At 32.1% G+C, this 17,065-nt stretch overlaps 1 protein-coding gene across 11 annotated transcripts in view; it reads left to right on the plus strand.

Annotated features, from left to right (window-relative positions):
- LOC108002966 (zwei Ig domain protein zig-8-like) overlaps positions 1–17,065 on the plus strand; it is a 257,216-nt gene that overhangs the window by 116,892 nt on the left and 123,259 nt on the right. The window contains exon 1 of one of the 11 annotated variants that reach the window (XM_017064987.3): positions 13,980–14,353. The exons of the other annotated variants lie outside the window; for them this stretch is intronic. The gene's annotated coding sequence lies outside the window, so the exon portion shown is untranslated. Of the gene's footprint in view, positions 1–13,979; positions 14,354–17,065 lie in introns of those variants that run through there. 11 annotated transcript variants of the gene reach the window in all.

Below are 17,065 nucleotides of genomic sequence, written 5' to 3' on the forward strand. Positions count from 1 at the left end.
AATAGCAAATTTGTGATTCATTGTCAGCTCGATTAATAGAAAATACAATTACTGAAACAATTCGATCAACATCCGTGAACTTATTTATATAGTAACCAAAGTACTTACATTGATCAAGTTACAACATAAATGCTCAAGCGTTTCCTTTGTGTTAAATCGTCAAGTAATTGTATCTAAATTCCACGACACCAACGACGAAGTCTGTATAGATAAATAAACGTGACCGAGGAAAGACGAGAGACTGCTCTCAGGTGGGAACTAGGCTCACCTAGCGTGAATGTAAAATACGTCGAGGGGAAACAATAGATAGATTAACCCGAGACGTAAGTATGGGTGAACGAGACTAAGCTAAACACGGCCAGCTGCTTTGAATGAAATTTGTTACAGTTGTTTTCGAGGAATTGGGAAACCTATGAAGATAGGAAACGTATAAGATGACAGTACGAATGGATTTACTTGATATAATTTGGAGTTATGAGCGATGTGTTTAGGCAGAGTTTGAATTGAGTTCTTGGGTAATGATAATCTTTGGATGCATTGTTTCGGATAAAACATACTTCTATCTTTTGTTTTCGTTATTTTTAATGGAAATAAATGTTAATCGAAGAAGAATTACATCAAATATAACAGTTTTCAGTTTACAAACGAGCTTTAAATGATATTATTGGCTCTATGATTTCACTATATTTCCTGAACGTTTGCATCAAATTTTATCCTCGTTCAAAAGATTGCCTTTGTGAATTTTAAATTATGTAAAAATCTTAGATCAAATCTCGTGCGAATTGAAGGATTATGTCTTTATGAATTCTAAATTCTCCAAATCCGGATCATACTAACATTGAGAATATTTAAAACGTATCATGATTAACAGAAAGATTTTCATGTAATTAAAATATGTTCAAATGTTCAATTAATGCATAGAAAGTCTAACATATTATGCAAAATTGTATCTCTATATACTTCGCATAATGATATTCATGATATTGACATTGACTTAATACAATTCTTCCTAATTAATATTTTTCCAATCTTTAAAATCTATGAATCTATAGTTTTACAATAAATTTGATATCTTAAATTGGTATCTTAATTTAGATCTCCAATTCATAATGTATATTCTCCTAAATTTAAAATTATGTTCGAAGGAAGTACACAGCTTTGCAAAACGAGTTTTACAATTTTTTTAAAATCCTGATAAAATGAAGTTTTATGGCCAATAAATTTCGTGCTTCTGACTCTAGAATTATCCTAGCTCGTGTAGCATCGCGTTGTATGATTCCTGGATTATGTTGATCGAAGTTATGCGTCTGTGGTTGTCATATTAGCCGATATTATACGTGGACGTGGACGTGTTTGTGTGTTCTTCCTTCGTGTAATGTGATTCGGTAACACAGGCCAGGCAGAAGCTCTATCTCACGCAAGATTTGATGCCATGACCTCTCATGATATCTCAGAGATTTGGAATTCTCTCCCCGCCTAGTCCTTTTTGGCATAGATTCGTGGAATCAGATACGTCGTAACTCTATTGTATTGCGTTCTAGTTGCCGGTATTATTTCGTCCGCATCTTGAGCTTCAAGATGTCGAGTTTCTATTTGCTGCCATAATATACCATGCACACCAGATGCATACCTTGCTACTTCGGTTAAACGGATGGCTCAGACGTATTTGACCTCGGCAATTTTCAAAATTTTCTCCGTCGATACTTTTTCGATTCGATTGTTCTATATATTTCGCTTTTTAATTATAATATTAAAATTCGTAATTTTTTTCTCTCACAATTTTATATTCTTCCAAATTTTCATGGTTACTGATATAGTAATAGCGTTAGTTTTTGTTAATAATAGTGAAAAAAAATGCTGATGTAAAAGCATTATAGTGTACAGAAATCAATTTGTAAAAAGAAGAATCAACGAAGTGTTGATAGATAGTTAAACACTCAAGATACATGTACGTAGAGATGCAAGGAGGTTTATCGAAAATTCAAGTTTATGACGGTGTCTACGTATTTTTAGCTCGATGCAGTTGAGCTCACGTAGTCTGACCTTAATCGGGTTTCGTTTCGTTTCATTAGTTTAAAAGCACGGTTATTTTGTTGGGCTAATTTTTCATGCGGTATCAGAATTGATTTTTCCGCTTTACAATATAAATTTTGCACGTTTAAAAAAATGTTATAACAATGTATTTATTACACGTATTTATTATATCTGTTTATCGTTTTTCCTCTTCTCAATTTTCTTCTTTTTCTTTCTCTATCTCGTTTACAGACATTTTATGCAACAATTTTCTCTTTTTACTAATGTTCTGCCCTGCTGGATATCACAATGGCAAAATATTTTAACTTTAAACCAGATTACGGATGGACTGTAGTGAAAATTTTCCGTTATTTTTATTTCCGAAACTAAGAGAACATTGTATTTCAATAAAACGCACGTCCTTTGAAAACTGTTGTTGTATATTGAATTTTATCAATATAAACAGACTGATGGATAAATTTTCTGTTTATACTTTTATTCCAATATTTTATTCATCTTTTTTTTTTATTATAAAATTCCAAAAAAAGAGATATTTATTATTTATTCAATAATTGAATTTATTATTGAATATTTGAATATTCATACAATCTGGAAATTTAGAAAAAGTTCAAGATTCAGGATTCATTCATTCAAAAATGCGTCAATTATACAACTCTTTGACTGTAAATATTCGATCTTAATTTTCTTAGAAACGATAGTTCATTCACATTCAAAATCGAAAAGATTTATTCGAATAAAAAAAAATTATATTCTTTTCTTTTTCTCACTCTCGAGGAATCCTCTATTTAGTCGCATCACGAGGCATCTTATATATATATATAGTCGTAATTAATGGAACAGGAAGTCCAAGAAACGATATCACTATCCGGGTGAAGAGAAGTGGCAAAAATGCAATTACCCGATCATTCCCGATTATTCCTTTTTCACTTTTGTGCAAGTAGCACGGAAGCCAATCGCTGGTGCTTGATTTCGAGCCGGTTGAGATCCGTGGAATGTGCTGACTGGGATATAATTAGGCGTAGTCATAATCGTTAAGAGGGACGATGTCATCTGGAAGGGTCGAAATTGGAATTCCTGCCCCGGGCTTCTTCGTTGCTCGATTCGTGATGGTATTTCAATAAACCGTCGTTCGATGGCCATCGATTTCACGCTATCGACCACCATTGCGAGACCCTTGCCATATCCTTTGCCTTTTCCCAAGATCATCGTGTTCGTCGTGTACCCGCGTAGATTTGGGGAGCGTGAGTAAGAGGGTGTTGAAAGGGAAAGTGAAACGATCGAAGGGGAGCATAAACCATCGTTCCATAATACACGATTGAGTCGAGGGATTGTAAAGATGCTTTCATTTGGAAAATGGTTTTGATTATAAATAGATTTGGATTATTCAACAGCTGTTTCAATTTTGTTTTTTAGATAACGAGTTAAGAGATATTTTTTACTTATGATTACTTATGATAATCGATGATATAAATACTTTTTAAATAGTAATATACGGAAATAATTACAATAAAGTTCGAATTTTAATTAAATCACGATTATTCCTCGTTGAAGTTCCATTGATTTTGAATTTTTAAAGTTAATGAAACATTTAGTGGCAACAACAAAAAAGACCGTATATTGACATGGATAATTCTGAAACTCGTACTTTTTCAACTCGTAGTAAAGTAAAATATAACACGATTCACTTTATGGTAAATAATATAAATAGAAGTAAATTAATATTTTTATTTGAAAAGATTTTTCTACGATACTCAAAGAAAGAAAAGGAACAAAATTTAAAAGATCTTTATCAGAGATATAATCACATAAAAAATAATATCGTTATTTTCATATCTTTTCATCCCCCAAAAAATTATGATTTGAGCACGAAACCTTCAATAGTAACTCGAACAAATTGCAGAATCATGTAAATTCAATAACGTTACCATTAATAACACGCGAATACCATAAACGACAATACTAGCTTAATTTAATAAGACAATCGCAGATCAACCTAATTTCTTCGAGGTGCAAACGAGTTTCCAATCGGAACTTTAATTGCTTGCTCCTCCATTTCACCGAAATTAGCATATCGCGGAAAATATTGGATACACCGTGTAAGGAAGGAAGGACGTTGGCACACGACGAGAAGAAATTGCCACGTGGCAAAAACTTGCTCGATTCTCTATCTTCAATTAACCGTCGAGATATCGGGGTCGCCGTTTATATCGATTGCGATATTAATTGCCGTCTGAGAAGTTTAGTTTTATGACGACGCGATTGGAAAAGAGGGTTCCTAATTCGTGCACGAGTATAGTCGAAATTAAATCTAGGTTAAGTTCCGTCCATTTATCAACGAAATGTAAGAAATTACGTTTCTCGCATATTTTTCCAATTGAATTTACCTCTGGATCGTTAGGTATTGTAATGCAGGAGCCAGATTAAAAAGAAAACGAAGATGAGAATGGAAATATATGTAATTTCTTTACAATCGATTATAAAATAATAAGTGGTGTTATTAAGATTAATAGTAATTACGTTTTATATTAAAATAATTAAGTATATGATGATAGGAAAAAATATCTTTATTATTATTGGAATATAAAAATCGTTTTTCTGAATATATAATTTCTCACGATGGTACGAGATGAAATAAAATATATATTAAAAAACAAATTCCTTCAATCATAAATGAAATAATAAATTAATTACATTATATATTATCAAATAATCATCTTTATTCCAACTTGTACAATACGCAAATTCGAAATCACTATATTATAGCGTTTATAAACAAACACAAGTCACATTGATTCCAATCAGACGGAAATACTTTCTTTCTCGTCTTTTTCTTCGCACAACTTCTTAAATTAATTAATTAATAACACGAATAACGCAATAATTAAAGAATGCAAATCTTCTTCGAGACACGTGGCGCCATCTAGACACGAGATCCCCGTGCTCAAAGTGTTAATTCATTCCCACGACTCGATTTCCACGTTTCTGCCGCGTGTTTCGCCCCGTCCCATTATTCAAAATACATACATTCATGAGGATATTTCAATTTGACATCCTCCGAATTATCGAACTTCCATTACGCTTCCCACATTTCGTCTCCCGCGCGAATCACCCGTTTCACGGTTATCCGAGACGAGAAGGATCCATCTTGTAAATTCGAGCGTCATCGTTGGCATGGAAAATTCCTGTGAAAAGAACTGTGGAAAGAGATAGATGGACGGGGGAAAGATAAAAAGAGATGGGATGGGAAGAATGATCCTGGAGTGAATCGAACGAGGTGGAGGTCCAGGATCTCTCGAACCTTAGCGCGGTTATATCGAACCTCTTCTCTCTGTTCACCATAAAACACAGGATGCGTGGGCTCCTCGTATGCATACGAGCAGTAGAGACAAGGAGGAGTGCTCCACCACCTTTTACCTGAGGACGTTATCGAGCTATAAAATCGGCATCCGGACCGTCAGCTCTTAGATAGTCTGTTCGTGATCGAACCTCGCCCTCGATATTACCTGGATATTGTCATGTGACGCACCTCGTGCAATAAAATTTTTAATACCTTTCTTATACTGGGAGTGGAGGGGATGACTCGTTATCCATAGTTACGCGTTACAAGACCGGGAAAATTTCCCCCTTTATGATCCTGGGTTTTACGCGATTTCAAATTTTTTAGAATTTAAATCTTGGGAAATGGGAGAGAGCGAGGGATAAAAATGAACGAGTGATGGTAATGCACGTGTATATGAAGATCGTGTGGGAGCATATTTAGAATTTATGAGGGATTTTTATGATACTTAGCGATCGTACATATTAGTGCTATTGAGAAGATTATAATAAGTATTATTTGCTTGTTATGTTTAAGTAGAGTTTAAAATTTTTCTTTTCTGATATTTCACTATTTGTTTTTATTTAGAAAATTCAATATTCGTTGCGTTGGTAGTACAGATAATTTAAATTTTCTTATTATAAATTGAAATTAATATTTGTATAATTATTTAGAAGAATAATAGAATCTGTTACTTAAAAATTCCTGCTAGCTGTATAAAAAATTCCAATACGCTCGAACTGTTGAAATACCTTGAATTTTATAAAACTGTAACCTCGCCTATTCAAAAATTTCACAAACCAATAGCACGAAAACTTATAGGAATTCTCTCTGTATCGAAAATAATAATAAAAAAATTCTCGATTCAATAAAATGTCTGATTCATCACTTCAACTTTAATATTCGTTAAAATGTAACTCCATTTCGATAACTGAGATATAAATTTTAACCATTGTTCCATAGACGATCTTTCATAAAACCTATGTATCCGTGTATTAGGTCGATATTCATAGATGTATCGTCGAACTGTAAATATAGATGAAAACTGAAAAATACTTTCTCTCTCTCTCTCTCTCTCTTTCTCTCTCGACTGGACAGAGTACACGATTGAAACCTGTAACCTTTGTACTTTCGACGAGAATGGAATCGAATACGGAGATTTGGATATCATGGGTAACCACTTCAAACGACATCACATTCGATGACAGAACCAATGCAATTTGTTTTCAAGAGTTTGTAGAGTTCTAGATTTATATGGGTTCGTACAGTCTTCCAGAAGTTTATTGTATTTTTAGAAAAGAATGCTGTTTAAATATTTGGGATGACGTGTTCCTTTTCTATTATTTATCTTCGAATATTTAATAATTTATCGATTATTATATTTTGAATCACACGATGAATTTCGTGTGAAATTCCTTATTTACTAAATTTATAGATTAAAATATAAAATCATATCCTTTTATTAAAACTGAATAATAAAATAAATCGTGAAATTAAATTATTAAGTGAAATGAATTATATTAAAAAAAGTAATCCGATTTTTCTTAAATATTTAGTTAGTTTTAATAAACTTGTTACAAACAATATAAACGAATTTTCGTAATTCGATATTTATCATCGCACGTAAAGTTTCTTCAATTCAATTTTTTCGAGCGTAATAATGATGAAATAATCTGGACATATAATGAACGCAATGTTCTTGCAAACATTTTATCGTTGTATCCTTTCATCCGGGATTATATAACAGGTAGTAACATTTATATCGTGCGACTTGGAGCAATTCATTCTGATTTTTATAATTTGTGTCCTTTAATCCTCTGTTAACCTCTTTCCGCAAATGTTTGTCCGGGGTTAAAACCATTAGCCGCGTTGTCCAATCTATATTGCGTGCAATTTGTAGAATCGCGTCCGTGTCGGTCAGAATTCATGGCATACTTAACAACGGTATCGAACACGAGAAATTTTTATACGAAAGATTAAATATAATCTGTAGCTGCAAAAAATTTATTACATTCAATTTATGTAATTGAAAAAATTCAACTCGTGCTGCACGGTAAAATTCCGTTAAACTCCTCACGCTAATAATTTTTTATTTCCAAGACATTTAAAAATATTTTATTATATTCCTTCCTTTTTGTATAATATTTTAATATCTCAAGTAATATTTGGAATTTCGAAACTTTGATCTGAAAAAAAAATATTACGAATTTTATTAGTCGTCGATAATTGGTTAATATTAAATAAGAATAGTGGCGATTTGTTTGAATTAGCGAGATCTCACGAAAATGTGAATTAAATTCATTAATGAATAACGATTAAATAATAATTAGTAATAAATAATGTATCACATTAGCAAGTCATCGAACGACACGAATATTTCATTGATTCTTTTCCGCTCCAATATATCACCAATACATATTTGAAATAAACCTCGTATATAAAACTTCAATATTTTCTAATTCTCTCAAATGATCTACGCGAGGTAGTAATATAAAACACAAATATCTCATATAAACACAAACCATCGAAAAAGTATCAAAGATATTTTCGAGACGGAGTAAAGAATATTTCGATAGAGTTTAAGCCATAAGCAGAAATTATGATCGAAAAAGCAGATCGTGATCAGATGTAAAGGCACGTTTTCGTTGTTACGAGACTCGACCAACGAAAAGAGCAAGCATTACGTTTTAACGGTGCACGTTACCACTGGTTGTAAAAAGTAGACACTTTAAAAGCATAGCAAAAGTCAACTTGCGCATGGCGAGTCTTTCTCTATGCCTGTTTGCTCGGTTACATGTTTTGAAGTGTAATCGTTACTAAAACTTACTTTTATCAAGCTTGAAACAAACGTTAAATAAACTTTATGGTTTTAAAGATAACTGTTTACTTTGTTTTGATACTTTTTGATATATAATCATATGTAACTACTAATGGAAATTACTAGGAAAATATAGCTTGAAAATAGAATTAATAATTTATATTTTCACTTTATTGTAGATTTTCTGTAAGAATTATTTTATCTTTTAATTTTTATCCTTTAAATTTTTTGGTAATTTATTTAAACGTTAAACGTCTAAATTAAAATCAAACTATAATATTTCAATGTTATAACAAAAAAATTTAATCAACTTTCTTTATTCCTAATACGTGTCTGCTAATCTTCTCTGTCCAATTGATTATATTTCACATATTATCACACGTCATCATCCACTCTGTCTCAATGTTTCACACGCGAAACAAACCATTAACCGTACCATGCTTCAAAATGGATTTTCCGAGCCATCGATCGCGATGCATGCTCTCGTAATATCGAACACCATAGGTGCTTCGAGATAAATAGCGGTACTCACGGTTAAGAGACACTTCGCCATTTTTATAGCTGATTTTTTTCCCCTTTCCCTCAGCAATTTTATCTCTTCCCCTTTCTCCGTCTTCTCTGACACTTTTTCTCCTGTATCCTGATCGGTATCTGGTACGCTCCAACGCTTTTCGATCGAGTTTCATCGCGATATCCGCATCACACTTGTATCCGTAGCCACGATCACGTTGCTCGTGAAGATGGCTTCAATTTCGCGGTGTTGCTTCCCGTGTGATCGTCACGGGATGAAGGTACGCTCGTAAAAAATAAGGAATGCCCAAAAACTGGACACTTTTACGTTCAGGTGGAAATACCTGTCCCTATATGATGCTGTGCACTGGTGCCACCTGGCAAACCGAATGTAAACTATGTTACTATATAGGGAGATAGTTTCAGGTGACTTTAGTGTGGAATCATGGTTTGTTGGACGGAGTTGGACATTCTTTGAAGTGTTTGGATAATTATACTTGATTCTGAAATGAAAAATACGAACTTTGTATAATAATAATAATAACAATATTATTATTATTACTTTTAATTTTCTTTAATTAATAACATTAATATATTATATAATATATTACATACACGTTTTAAAGTTCTTCTTTCAAGATATGTTTTAAGAAAAGGAGTTGAAAACGAGAGATGATATATTTTTCTTTCAATACATTCTTTTGAATTTTTGTTTTGCTACAAAGTTTTAGAATTAAAATTTCATAATAAATATTTGACATTTTATTAATTTCGTAACACTTTATTCATATTAATGAAAACTATTTAAACTTGAAATTATGAAACAAATATTTAATCCGATAAGGATGAAATTCAATAAAAAATATATATATATTTTCACGCGATAAGATTAAAAAGTTTCATGGGCAAACACTTAGACAACTATAATCGTTCTTGCTGAAATTATACTTTCTCAACATGGTTTGCAAAACTTCTTGTACTTTAATATTATCTTTATTTCCGTTTCTTCCTTCGAAATTTACAAAGAAAGAATAATATTTCTCATCCACTTGCAAAAGTAGCAAATGAAAAAGAAGATAATTTCTAATCTAACTTCTAAAAAATTTATTTCTTTTTTTTTTTAATTTTTATCAATTCTTAACTTCTTAAAAAAAGATAATCATAATCTTACTTAATCTAACTTAACCAAACCTCTATAAATTTTATCATTATAGTCTTCTTTTTCAAACGAAATTTTATATTTTTAAATTCTTCTATGACCAAAAAATAACAAGCCGATAGTTTTTCAATCTTACAACATTGTTTCGCGTTTCTGTTACAACGTTGTTTCGTGCACAAAAGGAGCATGGACTGATGAAAATTTTCGAGTCAACGATCTTTTCATCAAAGCTCTCCAGCTCCCTTTTATATCTTTCATTCTTACATTTTTATTTCTGCACCATTTGTCCTCTTGATGGGAGAGAGAGAAAAGAGAGAGAGAGAGGTAATTAAAATATCGAGAAAACTCTACTCTCTTTATTTTAACATTACATTGATACGTTGAATGTGACTTCGTTTGCCATTGTGCTCTTTTGCGCTCAATTAACCAGGTCGCGTAAAACGCGTTATTTCACGTTACGAAAATCAACGTGTCTCTTAAATGAGGAAGGGATACGACGAGGAGGTATAAAATTTAAAAGGGAATTAAACGAATCTACCCTTCTCATTCGCTGGCAAATTGCATCTTAACTTCTTTTTAAATGCTAACTGGAAACGATGATGCAGGATTTAGTTTGTTAGATTTTATTTGTTGTTGTTGATCAAGTATATAGATCTGGTATATAGATGGAAGTATTTTGATGAATTAAACGTGGTAAATTTTTAATTATTCGTGCCCAACAAATACGTTCAAACAAATACAATAAGTAATAAATTAATGAAAAATTGATAATACGCAATCAGCGAAAATATCTGTGATTGATAATTGCATCTCTGTACGTTTTATGATAAAATAAATGGAAACATTTTATGGGCGACCTAATTCAGGCGAGAAAACGAAAAAAACTGAGCATCGACGAAAAAGGGAACAACGTTTTCTCGCAACGTAAGACAGTGGAACGTCGAGTGTGCCAGAGGCTGTTGAAAGGCGATGGATAACTATAAAAGAGACAGAGAGAGGGTTGGTGAAAATTAGCGCCTGCATTAATAAAGCTGAAAGCTTCTTTAAAACAACCCCTTTACGAGTGAAGGGATCTTCGAGTTCGTGTAAGCTATTATATTCTTTTGTACACGACCGTGTTTCGTACTTTTTTCTTCCATCTCGATAAAAATTAATCTATTATACTCCTCTGAATCAAAAATTGAGAGAAATCTGGATTCTATGGATCGATGAAAATTTGTTTGAGAAGTTTAGTGAGATTTTCTAGATTCATCCTTTTGATGGAGATAAAAATTCAAGACTCTAAGTAAAAAAATACAAATATCGTTACTTGAATTGCAGTTAAAATTTAATAATACTTATTATTTATTATCTAATTTATGTATCACTAAAAATGAATATTATTTAGTAATGTATTTCTTATAAAAATAAAATTTTATTAAATATACTTCTTTCTAATTAATTCAAAATGTGACATATACTTATGATCCTCTATTTCAAAATAATAATTAATATTATTATTAAGAGAATAATTTCAAAGTTGTATTGCATAGTTATTTTACCAGACATAGTTGGTATGAAACAGATTAAAACTAGGATGGTTAAGCATAAGAATTTAAATAGCAGAAAATGAAGTGAAGAAGAAGGCTAGTAATTAAAGAAAAAAAGAACTACCAAGAGACTCGTTTCTATAACAATATTTTCTATGAATAATTTCATTTAAAAGAGACTTTCTCCGACATTTACAAAATACCTTCGGTATTGCATAACAATTGAAAAACTTCCAGCACAAAGTTCGACGTTTCCGTGAATTTTTCACTACCAAGGGATCTTTAAATCTTCTAAGCTACTTGCCCTTCCCGAGTTCAAACACCAAGAAAGATAAGTCCCTCTCGAAGCTCCCTCGTTGCAGTCCCCACTTGGCTGGCCCCTTAAAACCCTCTGCAACGCTTACATCTATTCTTCGCGGCCTCTCCTCTGCGCCAGCTCCTCTTTTCCTCCGCCTTTCGACAATCTTTACCCCTCCCTTTCTATCGAGATGAAAGCTCTTAATCCTGAAATACACCACGGAATATCGTCTAGGTTGAGATTCAACGATCCATCCGCGTGTTTACGCGTTGGAAAAATCGAGAATTTTTGTTTCGTTTCGCAGAGAAGAGAATAAAAAGAAAAATTCTCGTTGGTACGAGAGAAAAGAAATTTTATTCCTTGGCTCGCCACGCCAAGGGGAAACAAAAAGAATGGGACCGAACAGGGAGAATAAGATCACTTGAGAACGAGTCATTTGTGTCTTTGGATTTATGTGCTTCCTTTGAACGCCTCACGGCTCACAGACTTTGTAACTTCGACCCGGATCCCAACGTTTATTTTCTAGTTTTCCCTCCGTTCTCTTCCTTCCGTTGTTTTACACTCGAATTATTCTTGTGCAGTTGAGAAGCAATAAGGAGATGGGGTTATCTATCAAGAGTCGATGATCAGTTGAATATATAAAAATTGGAAATTGTGCGGAGAAATGAATTTTTGTTGTATTATTATTTTTATCACGCGTAAATAATTACTTCTTGTTTTAAAAAAAATTAACTTATGTAAAAATTGTAATTGCAATTACAAGAGATCTGTTTCATTATTTCAATCAGTCTCATTTCATTTCTTCAATTTTTCTAGAATTATCATTGGTTTCATCTTTTTCCACATTATATTTCTTTATATCACATTTCATTTCATTCCTCCTAGCATTGTTTGAAATAATCTTTTAATTATTTCTCAAACATTATATTGTGATACTCTGATTGATCAATTTTTGATTTCTTTCTTCCCTTTATCTCTATTCTAAAATGCTAAAATAAGAATACAAATATTCGAACACAAAATTTTCAGAATAATGGGGAAAACAAATAACGCGAATAATAATTCTCTTATAAAGAATGATTCTACACACTACAAAATTTCATCTGTTTTTAGGATTTAAGAATCAAGTATACAAGTTTCATTGGATTCAATCACGATATTCGTAAATCAAAACTCTACTCTGTTAATGATATTAAACCAGAATAATTCGTCTAAGAGAAGATTTAACGAACGAAGGAGAAAGTTAGAAACGGATTGCATCGTTTGAATAAGTTTACAGCATCCCTGTGGACCTCGATGCGCGAAACCAATATCCTATTCACATGGTCAAATTAGTTGCGCCAATGATAGGGGTTAACTATCAGATTGAAACAGGTGCCGCGAGTTTATCCGAATCAAATTCCGATTGTGACAACAAGTGTAATTGGTCCATTTGCGGGGAAAATCTGATAAATGTCGCACGAGGGAAGGGATGGATATTAATGCGATACTGTGGCAAATATTCATCACAAGTTCACAAGTCAAAAATTTATGATATTAACACGATAGAACTTTCATTATCATAATTGACTGTTCACCACGCTTTGTCCTTTCGTTGTTAAAAGGAAAGCAAAAAATGGAAAAAAAAAAGCTATCTGTTTCTTCGTTAAAAGCAATATCAACGATTTAACGTGGAATTTGAAGAAAATGGATGAATAAGTTTTAATCGATATTTTTTCAACATACGCAAAAATAATTAAACTTTTCGAGGCTAATTTTTATAAGAATAGCGAAATTACCATCATTTTTCTGAGATAAGAATTTAATTAGAAACGAGAACACTCAAGATTGATATACTCTAACAAAATGTTGCAAGCCATTTCCCTCTATATTATTACAGTTAAATATATAATAAGCTTAATCGATTCTCCTACGTTCTTTTTACATCCGCTTGCAAAAAGGGCCAATATCAGGGCGTACAACGATACTTATGCGACACAAATTTTTAACGCAATTTATTTGAAGCGACCACATTTCATTCTTCTCGCGTATAATAATAAAACAATGAATAAATATACGACGAGTACAAAATAATTCTACCAAACAAAATATTTCGATCGAGCCGGGACGATTATTTTACGAATAAAAAGTACCTTCGCAAATAACACATTCACGGATGCGAGAATTCGATCGAAACGAACGCGCAAAAACTTTCCACGATTACACTCTCCACAAACGATTCTCCAAGCAGCGACGGTTCTGTACAATACAAAAACGAGAAGCTGTAAACAAAGAGTGTATGAAATGTCGGGACAAGGTCCTTATATTCTCAGTCATTGCCGAGCTATGGCGTCGTCGACATTAGCCTCGTCGACACGGTTCGTATTCTATCGCGTTGTCGTGTACCTTTTGTAAAAAAAAAATAAAGGTGTTCCCTTGATCGCGTGTGACGTTAAAGAATCACGAGAATAGATTTCTCTAGAAGCATGTTCGTTGTTTGTTGATCGAGAAAATAATGCCGTTTAATATTTTCGTCGATAGGGAAATATTGACGACGTTCCCCATCCGCGGGTGTTTTTACGGTCGAGCTTTTTTAAGGCGTCGGTGTTTATGCTTCTTAATCTTGAAGAAGAGGGGGCACAATTTGTCCATGCAAATTTTCATTACGTGGGAAGCCGAGGGCGTTCTCTTCACAGCGTGAAGAAATTAGGTTTGTGCCTGTCTGTTGTCGTTTCTTGAGATAATGCCAATATCACTTGAATTGAATTATGGAAGGGCTTCCATCTAACGAGTGGAAGATAAAATATTTGCAATTGTTACGTTCGTATTATATCGTTATGCTGTTGAACGATGTAATTGTGGGAATATGTACTTTTTATAAAATTGTTAGTTGATCAATTTTAAAATTTATCAGTTTCAAAGATGTTCAGAATCGTGTACATATCATAATTATATTAAATATATGTGTAATAGCGTTCGTACGCTGTTTACAAATTAAAATTATATCAGGCAAATTAAGATTACTAAAAAATTATTAGTATAATATTTACAAAAATATATTTCGTAGTAAAGTTTTGACTTCAAAATCATCAGGAATACACGGTATGCTCGTAAAATAGCTACACTATTATAAGTTTGCACGTGTGTAGAGTGTATGCTCAAGAGTGGTTAGTGCGTGGTGAGTGGAAGCTTAAAGTGGACTATTTTAAGTGGAATGGGTACACGTACAATGTAGCTTATGACAAAGTTTAAAGTGCTGCAATGAAGGAAACAGTTTTTGAAAAATATACAATTTCAAAGGATATAATAATCGTGGAAGGAAATGAAAAGGATAGTATTAGAATAGAAAACAATTTAATCGAACAAAATTATTTTTTGTTATTTTATAAAAATTCACATATTTCCTACAATTACAATTTCATCCGTACGTATTGAAATTTACATAACAATATACCATAGAATATCGTAGAATTAATAATAAATTCGAAAATCATCTAGTAAAAAATATCTCGAAATTTCGAAATAACATTTTCTCTTTTTCTCAAAACTTTATTTTCAAATAAATAAATCTTGAAATTTCCCCAAAATACAATTTTACAACTAAATTTACAACTAACGTTTCAAATTTCTTGCATTGGATTTTCGTTATTATATTATAAAAGCGTACGATAAAATTTTTAGGAAAAAAAAGAAATTATACTTTAGTATTCTAAAAATCGAATGAAATAAAAATATTTCCTTTGAAAAATTGTTCTCTGCTTGCTTTAAAAATTGGACGAAATTAAAAATATTTTCTTTTCGGTCAAAAAAATTTTCTTTGCTATTCTAAAACTTGGATACAATATCGCAACTCCTCGTTTTTTCTGCTAAACTGAGCTCGACGAAATTGCTAGCGTTCATAAATACACACTAGTCTACAGGAAACTAGTCTACGGAATAGTGAAATGTACCAATGTATTATATATATATATATATATAATACACATCCAGTGGATGAAATTTGAAACATCGATTTTTTCGAAAATGAAGTCTCGAGCTATTCTACATTTCCCGTTTATTCTTCTCCACGTGGATTCATCAATATTTCGGTCGACGTTCCACGATAACGGCTCGATGGAATATCGATAACTTTATCCCTTGTCAACTGTGTGTTTTCTTTTATCAGAAAAGAAGGAAAACAGCAAGAACCAATTAACCGATGGTGGACAATGGAAAATCCATCCAATGTCCAGGGACATTAAAGTAAACCGATACAACGTTCCGATGGCGATATTCCTCGATGCAACATTATCGGTGGAAAGGATTGGTCGAAGAACAGGGGGATGGAAAATGGGTCGAATCGTGTAACGGTTCGTTCGAATCCCGAGGGAGCTGCGAGACGATCAGCCAATATTGTATTTACATGGCCGAATTAGTTGAGCCAACGGGCAGTGGTACTGATCGCCATTTTAGGAGTTGGAAAATTTCATTGATACAGGGGAACGTCGATATGGGGAGGCAAAATATTTTTTATCGATTCGAGAGAAACGATTTTAGAAACGGGAATATTAGGATATTAGGATATTGATATGGAAAAATTATTTGTTGAGTTATAAGCTATTTAAGTTTGATTGGTGAGGAGGAGATAGAATGGGACGATCTGTAATTTGTAAATAAGTTTCAATTTTTATTTTTAGTAGTAGCTTTTGTATTTTTCGATTTTTAAAGAGAATATAAATATTTTACATTTAACTATAACATATAAACATTTTTAATATTGAAACGTACGTTAGGATAGTTTTCCGTATTGATTTCTTTAATTAGGCATAGAAATAAAATAAAAATTAAATTTTATTTTATGAGAATATTCAAATATATAGAATTTTTATGATTTTTTTTAAGTTTATATTATTTTTTAAATTTATAATTTTAATAGTATAATAGCTAATCGCAAAAAATGTTTAAAGTACAAAAAAAATTATGTATTCAAAGAAAAATTCATCAATTATTACTCAATTTACCTTACTTATAATTCATATACGTTATGAAATTTTTCTTCAATCTTTGCAAAATATCTTAATGTCCGATCACAATTCAACGGCGTTGCTCTCCGATATGGAATTTAGTTCCGGCGGAAATTGACGTCGTTCTTCCGATCTTCCGCGATTCAGCGCAGAAATAACAGCTTGCTTAATTCTATGATGCTGCTAATAAAATTTCCATGGAAAATTAGACAATTCTGAAGCTTTTAATGTTCACTGAGATTCATTTTTCATACCTGGCGAGATAGAGACTTATATTTCAAATATTATTTGATTTTTAGAGATAGGTAAGGTAATAGGTAATTTTTAGATAAAAAAATTGTATCTTCTTTTCCTTGTTTTCTTCTTTTCTTAAATAACAAGATACATTTTTTTATAATCCTCTTACATAATTCAAATTT

The sequence above is a fragment of the Apis cerana genome, linkage group LG1 (genome assembly GCF_029169275.1).
Source record: "Apis cerana isolate GH-2021 linkage group LG1, AcerK_1.0, whole genome shotgun sequence".
Classification (NCBI taxonomy): Eukaryota; Metazoa; Arthropoda; class Insecta; order Hymenoptera; family Apidae; genus Apis; species Apis cerana.